This window comes from Galeopterus variegatus, unplaced genomic scaffold (genome assembly GCF_000696425.1).
Source record: "Galeopterus variegatus unplaced genomic scaffold, G_variegatus-3.0.2 Scaffold6054, whole genome shotgun sequence".
NCBI classification, from domain to species: Eukaryota; Metazoa; Chordata; class Mammalia; order Dermoptera; family Cynocephalidae; genus Galeopterus; species Galeopterus variegatus.
The window spans coordinates 109309-118264 of record NW_007732165.1 but is presented as its reverse complement, the minus strand read 5'-3'; positions in this window follow the sequence as shown (position 1 = coordinate 118264).

Here is an 8956-nt window from a genome sequence, read left to right as displayed (position 1 = left end):
AGATCCCAAAGGTCAGGGATCAGTCCCACAAGACTGCCCCCACTTCACATGCCAATTGCAAGCCCCAGGTTGCTTTACCTGTACTTCTATCCAACTAGCTATGTATCAGAGTTTCCCACAACCCCCTCCTAGGCTTCAATGAATGTGCAAGAGTGACTCACAGAACTCAGGGAAACATTGTACTTACTATTGTTGATTTATTATAAAGGGCATTTGAAAGGATGCAAATGAACGTCCAGATGAAGAGATACATGGGGTAAGGTTTGGAAGGGTCCTGAGTGCAAGAGCTTCTGTCTCCATGGCATTGAGTTGTGCTAAACCTCCTGGTACATAGATGTATTCTTGTTGACCAATCTGGAAGCTCTCCAAGCCCTGTACTTTGGGTTTTTATGGAGGCTTCATTATGTAGGCATGATTGATTAAATCACCGGTCATTGGTGATTAACTCAACCTTGAGCCCCTCTCCCCTCCCTGGAAGTTGGAGGTGGGGTGTGGCTAAAAGTTCGAACCCTTTAATCACAAGGTTGGTTTCCCTGGCAACCAGCCCCCATCATGAAGCCATCCTGGAGCCCCAGCCACCAGTTATCTCATTAGCATGCCAGAAGACACTTATCACTTTGGAGAGTCCAAGGGTTTTATGACCTATATGCCAGGAAAAGAAGACCATATGTGTATTTATTGTAAATCACAATATCACAGAAGGCCAAGGAGGAAAAACAAACAACCCACACCTAGAAGTATTATAGTAAAACCTAATAATATCAAGTGCAGAGAACATTCTAAAAGCTTCCAGAGAGAAAGAATTAACCACTTATAAATAAGGCAACTAAATACCTGTACAAAAGTAGATAAAATGCCTCAGTTTACACAAGATGGTCCTGGTTTACTCCTACTGACCAAGCCCAATTATTAGTACTGTGCACTTCACCCTCAAAAGTATCCTGGTTAAATGGTAAGTTACATCATCATCCTGCCTACAAAGGATCAGAGACAGGTTGACAGTGGACTTCTCGATAGCAAACAGTACAGGAGGATAATGGTGTAATGTTTTTAAAGTATTAAAAGGAAAAAGCCTTTGAATATTAAAAATTTTTGTGCAAATGATTGTTCAAATGTGAGAATATCATAAAAATATTCTCCTCATACAAAGGCTCAAAAATTTTCTCAAACATAGAAAATGTTCTTGAAGACAGGATTCAGATCAGGAAAGCAAGAAACCCAGAAGATTGCTACAAGAGACATGGAAATTAAGGTTGATTAAATATTTAGGTAAAGTTTATTATAGGACCAAAAAAGGAAAGAGACTGTACCCATAACAGCCTAGAACTAAAATATCAGCCTGAAAAAGCTGAGGGAAGTGGGAGACCAAGGAACATGATCATGTGCAAAAATTCTTGTTTTGTAAGAGGTACAGTACAGATATTGCTAAGTTTATTATTAAGGGTAAATATGCATAATTACAGGCTTCAAATTAATGGTAACCACTATAAGAACAAAAATATAATGTTTAATTTTAAACTGGCAGAATCCTCAGAATGACCAATCGAAAGCAGGAAAAGAGAAAAAAAGGAAGCAAAAAGTAAGTCCAATAAAAGTAAAACATAAAACAGCAAAAATACATCCTAATATATGGTCATTGTAATAATTGTAAATAATAAAACTCATAAAAATAATAATAAAGATTCTGAGATTGAATATAGAAAAAACTGTATCCAATAATATGATGTCCAGAAAGATTGAAAATAAAGAATGGCAAAAATACAAATAAAATATTAGCAAGTAGAGTCCAGCACCACATTAAAAATATAAATGATTCGCAATGTCTAAGTGGGATCTATTCCAGGAATACAAAATTGGTTCAACATTTGGAACTCAGGTGGGCTGGTTGGCTCAGTTGGTTAGAGCACAGCCTTGTAAAACCAAGGTCAAGGGTTTGGATCCCCCGGGGCAATATATATATATTTGGAACTCCATTAATATAATATATATATTTATAGATCTAGGAAAACATCAAATAATTATCCCCACAGATGACATAAAAGTCTTGGACAAAATTCAAAACCCATTCCTGATAAAAATTTCTCAATTGAAATTAGAAATGTTTTCTAAATATAATAAAGTATGTGTAAATTGGCCCTAAACCCAGTTTGTTACTTAATAAAGAAACATTAGAGGAATTTTCATTAAGATCAAGAACAAGGTAAGGATGCCTCATATGTACCCTGCTATTCAGCACAAACCCATTCCTGATAAAAATTTCTCAATTGAAATTAGAAATGTTTTCTAAATATAATAAAGCATGTGTAAATTGGCCCTAAACCCAGTTTGTTACTTAATAAAGAAACATTAGAGGAATTTTCATTAAGATCAAGAACAAGGTAAGTATGCCTCATATGTACCCTGCTATTCAGCATTGTACAGACATATTAGCTGATATAATTAGGTAATCTCTTACCTAATCAATTATAGGCATAAGAATTAGTAAAGAAATTTTTTAAAATTCTCTATTTGCATATGATATGATCATATACCAGGAAAACCCTACAGAATTAATGATAAAAACTAACTCAAACAATAAAGGAATTCAATATGATAGCAGGATATAAAACTTACATACAGAAATTAAGGGTCTTCATATACACAAACAATTACCAATTGGAGGACACGGTAGCAGATAAAATTCTATTTATAATAGCAACAGAGAAGATGAAATACTTAGTAATAAACATAACAAGAAATATGATGCCAAACCTGTATAAGAAAACTTTAGAGCACTCCTGAAAGATACAAAAGTAGACTTGCAGAAGTGGAAAGAGACTCCCTGTTCTTATAGATAATTTGACATTATGCAGATGTCAGTTCTCCCTAGGGAAATTTATAACTGTTATACTTAGTAATAAACATAACAAGAAATATGATGCCAAACCTGTATAAGAAAACTTTAGAGCGCTCCTGAAAGATACAAAAGTAGACTTGCAGAAGTGGAAAGAGATTCCCTGTTCTTATAGGATAATTTGACATTATGCAGATGTCAGTTCTCCCTAGGGAAATTTATAACTGTTATTAAATCTCAGTAAAAACATCAATAAGCTTTTTTATAGAGTTAGACAAGTTAATATTAAAATTCATATAGAAAAATGAACATGCAAATGTAGCTAGGAAAATACAAAAAAAAAAAAAAAAGGAACTATGACGGTGGATATAGTATATCCCTAATATACTATAAACATTTTAAATTAAAACACTGTGGTATTTGTGCATGAATAGACAAATAGACCAGTGGAATACAATAGAAAGTCCAGAAATAGACACAGCATGTATAAAAATCTTATATAAGAAAATGGCGGAATCCAAATTACTGGGACAAAGACTAAGTAAGATTGATAGCGGACTTCTCAATAACAAAGCAAGATACAAGAGGACTTTTAATAAATGTTGCTGGGACAACTGGGTAGCCATCCAGTACTAGACATAGTTAGATCCATACCTCACACTATATACAAAAATAGACACCAAATGAAACAAGGATGTAAATGAAAAGAAGAAACCATTCAAGTGCTAGAAGAAACCATGGGGGAATTCCTCTTTAGCCTCTGTGTAGGGAAAGGCTTTCTAACTATGACTGAAAACCTGGAGGCAATAAAGTAAAAGGTGACAAATTTGACTACAAAAAATATTTAAAATTTTTGCATGAAGAAAGCACCACACACAAAATCAAAATGCAACTGTCAAGATGGGAGAAAGTATTTGCAACTTATAACGCAGTCAAAAAAATAAACCTAGAATGAATGATGGAAATAAAAAGTTACCATCAGGCAAACACTGCAGTAATAATGCGTGGGCAAGAATGATCTGCTGATGCTAAAAATCAGCAGGCTGAGGTATGATGAGAAACGAGTTTTGCCATCCCAAATTATCTCCCCACAAGGTTTGTGTTAATGACAGAGGAGAAAACAGCAAGTCTGCAGTGAAGAAGCCCGGCTCAAGTGTCCCCTAAGAGGACAAATAAGGTGTATGGACACCAAGCCCTTCCTGATACGATGGGCTGAGGAGAACACGCATCACTTCTGTAGCATTCTTGTCAGAAACACACCACCCTGACGTGATCATGAGGAAATAGCAGATTAACCCAAACCAAGGGACATCGTAGAAAAGAACTGCCCAGTAGTGTTCAAGTGTGCTGAGGTCACGAAAGATAATGAAAGGCCATGCACAGGCTCCGGCTGGAGGAGGCCAAGGAGACAATGCGACTGGATCCCGGACCAGAGAGCAGAGCCTCTGGCACAGCTGGAGAGGTGTGAGGAGGTCTGTAGGATAGTCAGTGGCATTGTACCAACCTTAATGTCCTGTTTTTGACCCCAGTTATGTAAGGTGCTAACATGAGTGGAAATTGGGTGAAGGGTATGAGTAAATGCTACTATTTTTGTGACATTTTTGCAAATCTAAAATGGTCTGCAACGGAGACATCATACAGTACAAAGATGAACACAATAAAAACTACAGCATTATAATAACTGATGTGTATTAAGCACTTGAGATTTTCTGGGCACTTTACACACCCCCATGTCCCTCCTTTTACAGATAAAGACACTGAGGTATAGAAGGGTTAAATAACTTATCTGAGATTCATCACAGGGTGAGTTGGGCTCAGAATTTGAACCCAGCTCCGTAAGGCCAAAATCCATTCACTAACCACTAGGCAGTGCTGTAAATTATAGTCTCCAGACACTGTTTTGAATTTCAGTGGTGGAATGTTCACCTGAGACAGGTTCTGACTTTGTGATTGCCAATACTCACGTTAGCTAAAATGTTTGTTTTCTTTTTCCTAGTTTCAGCTCAGGTTCCTTAACAACTGTATCAGCATTTCTAATCCCACTGGAGTTTTCCTGACCAGAACTCGGATGGAACACAACCAGAGTGAGAACACGCCCTTCCAGGCCTGGGAACTGCTCTCCCGGGCCAGGCGTGGCCCCTCGAACCCTCCGTTCTTTCTCCTGTTCACGTCAGCTCTTGCACGTTGGGCCTTAAAGAAAGCTGCAAGGCCAAGGACAAAAGGGGCAACAGTGATGGAGGTTGTTAAATACGAGTTAAAAATATAATAATGAAAAAAGGAAATTTGTTGACTTGCTGTCAGATTTAGCAATAAATTAAACATTTTGAGTTTGCAATAAAGTACACTGAAATTTTAAAAATATCCTATGTCACTGAAATTGCTGCAGGAATGACTTTGCTTTTCCTCTCTGTGAGTTGAAGTTACTTAGGAACACGGTTACCTTGTCACTGGGTTGTGATAGAAAGACTCACCTGTGCGCTCCTTAGGAGCAAGCAGCACTTCAGCAAGAACCCAGGAGCTAATGAACACCTCTCTTCCTTCAGAATCCTGGTGGCCCCGAGTGCCCCTTCCAGATGTCTGGAGTATCTATGGCAACCCTTTGCCACCTCAAGGCGTCAAAAGATTCTGACTCTGAGGTGACTAGTAGGACCTTGTAATTTCTGTTTACCTGATATTTATTTTAGGAAATATGAAAACACTTTCAAAACATACATTCTCCTTGTAAAAATATCCCTTTCATCTAAAAATATGTATATAAAAATCTAAGACAAAACCCTTACAGATTTTTCTAAACTGAATTTCTCAGATTTAGCATCTGGGCTAGGTAAGGCAGGGCAGAGACTAGGAAAAGTATGGGACTTTTATTCTTTGTAACCAATCCTTCTGCAAGAGTGATTAACACACGGCCCTGATGGGGGTGAAAAAAATCTGCCTCCTTACCACTTTCTGCTTCCATAAATATATCTAGATGGGAAACAGGACGTGAGCGGAGACTGGACGTCACAAAAGGAGGCTTGAGAGGCCGTCCTCCTCACCCCTGCCCAGGCCAGCAAGGCGGGTAAGGCTCTGGTCACAAAGGGCTTGTTAATCTGGGTGTCATTTGCTTGGCTTCTAATCAGGTATGAGACTGCAAGAAAGCCACTTGCAAAGTCTCTGGACCTTGGATTTTTTTTTTTTTTTTTAAAGGAAAGACAAGATGATTTCTAGTTAACTTCTGGAATTAGAATAGAACTCTTTGCCCATTCATTCATGCAAAAAATATAATTGTGGAGCATCTACTACATTATGTGACTCTGAGAATACATGGAGAAAAAAAAAAAAAAAAAAAAAAAAAAAAGGGCATTGTTCCGGAATTCAGGTAGATTATCACATGGGAAGATAAGATGTTCATCCTATGGGAAAAATGCAAGGGCGGGGAAACCACAACGTTACTTCACCATCAAGCAAAATGACACGTCCAAACTTTGACACTAGGAAGCCAGGTAAACGACGGAAGAATCACACCGTTCACAGCTAAAATACTTTAGGAACGGGGGCAAACGGCTCCTGCATACTGCCTCGCCGGCCTCGGGGGAAGCTGCAGAGCCCTGCACATTAGTGAGCTAGTCAGCTTTGTTCCAACCGCAAAGGCTCTGGCAGGGAGCTGAGGAGCAGGACGCACATGACACTTGCATTACCCCGGCTTTTAAAGTAATTGCCACAAACCATCCCGTTTATATTAAACATAACATGAACTAATGTCTGCACCAACAGGCAAGTTTCCAATAAACTTTTTGGGGATGTCTATGCATCCATTATATTGACTGCACTTGATGTAGCATGTGAAAATTCTCTGTCAAGAGTTTTTTCAAAGGCATTCACTGTTCTGGTGATGGGGAAAACAAATAAATACTTGATCACTGTGGTAGAGGTTCGATATTTTTTTGACATGAAAATGTAAATTGTACTGAAGTAAAGCTAGCACGCGGTTTACTCAGCGAACGTCACACAGTGCCAAGAGAGTGCTGTGGGCAGAGTAACCCCAGGCTGCTGCACCCTGAATGTTAATATTCTTGGCAATTGCACAAAACAGTCTTTTCCCTTCTTTTTTTCTTTATTGGTTGTCCAAATGGATTGTTTCACACCAAATTGCAATTCACTTTCTTATCCAGGGAATAGAATTTATGAAAGATGCAATCAACAAAGTGCATGAAATAATGTATTACTAAGCAGAGACGTGAGGAAGTGAGTGGGGGGGAAACACAAGGTGTGACATTGTGATATTTGTATACTGGTTTTCGTCCATGGTTCCTGGTTCATGACGCTCTCTGACCTTCTCCTGCCGTCCTTTTACCTGCTCCTTTTTCTCCCTGAGGTGAGAAATTCTCTGACCCACCTTAGCTGATTGTAGGTCACAAGACCCCCATTCCAGAAAGGGTCCTACCCCAGAGAGACCAAGAAGAGCCTGAACAGACAGTCCTTGCTGGGTTTCTCCACCCAGGCTGCTCGTGTTGGATCAGACCCTTCCTGTCCAATCACATTTCTACACAATTGTCATGCTTCAGTCATGCCTATGCAATGAAGCTTCCATAAAACCCAAGAGCACAGGGGACCGAGTGAGCAGCCTGAGGCAACAGTGGCTGAGGACTGATGAAACGGCGACAACACGGAAACGGAGAAGGAGCCGCTTGGCAGGCTCAGCTCTATGAGTGACCCCCAGCCTGGCCCTGCTTGCGGGGCAGATGCCCGTCTGGCTTCCACCTACCCCACTGGGCCAGTCACCGGCCTGGGGCTGCCTCCATTTTCTCAGGTGGGGGTGGAGCAGGCTGGCTCGGCCTCCTCACCCGGCTCGGCTCCTCACTGAGCCTTCCCACTTCCTTGCCCTGGCAAGGGGCCTCCCAGGGCCTGCGGGCTGGCCTCCCATCCCATTCCCCCTGCGGTTCTCTGGCGGGGCTAGTGGCGGGGGGAGAACTGGCCAGCGTTGGGAGGTCCGGGAAGAGCGGGCCGGGCAGATTATCACTCCACCGCACCCTGGGCTCAGCCCACGGTAAACTTCCTGTTACAGGGAGGCAGATATCATCTCTGCGGCCATCAGTTCAGAAAAATGCCTGATTTCTGATTAGGAAAAGTGTGATTGGAGTGCTCCTGAGCTTGCTTGAACCTGCTGGAGAGCTGACTACAGGCGGGCGCCAGAGTCAGTCTGCGCTGGGGGGATTCAAAGAGGAACTGTGTGCTGCGGGCTCCTCCACCGAGGAGCTCATGCTCCGGTGTGGGAGATAAGACAAGCACACAGATAACTGCAATAACAGGAGGAAGGTGATTAGTCCCGAGAAAGCCCCATACAGTGCTGCAAAGCCACCCAGAGTGACTGGTTGTCTACGACTAGCAGAAACCTGAAAGACCTCCTGGGCGGGGTGGTGCCAAGCAGGGGCTTGAAGGCCCAGCTGATAGATGAGGGTTGCAGAGGACATGCCCCAGCCTAGTCAAGAGCGATTTGGACTTCCCAGCCACTGAAACTGATGGGAGAAATAGGACAAAATCTATTTCAGAGTCAAGGACCTCCAGAGCAGAAAAAAGAAGATACTGTTAATAGGGAGGCAGAGACTCGGCAGAAAACACACACCCTGTGGGGCCGCCAGGGCATGATCCAGCAGCCAGGGCCAGAACACACGGAACAGGAAGAACTCCTACATGGGAAGTGGAAGCTCAAAAGAGACCACACACCCTGCGGTACCGCCCTGTGATCTAGCAGCCCAGCAGAGTCCAAGCTGACCAGAGAGGTGGCTCCCCGGAGGAGCCCAAGACCCGAGGCAACCACACACAAAACACTAGAGGCCAACTGAGCAGTCACAGAGGTAGCCATACCAAATTGACAAACACAGCCACACCTTAGTTTGCTAATAGGGTCAAACCAGTGCACAGTGAAACCCCCTGCCAAAATGAATAAACATCCAAAAAAAGATACCAGAAACACAAAAAACCAAGAAAGTACACCACCAAAAGTTAATAAATCTCAAACTCTGGATCCTATAGAACAAGAAGCCCTTGAAATGAATGACAAGGAATTTCGAGTTTATCACTTTATTCTAAAGAAACTGAATGAGATACAAGAAAACTCAGCTAGACAGCATGATGAAATGAGGA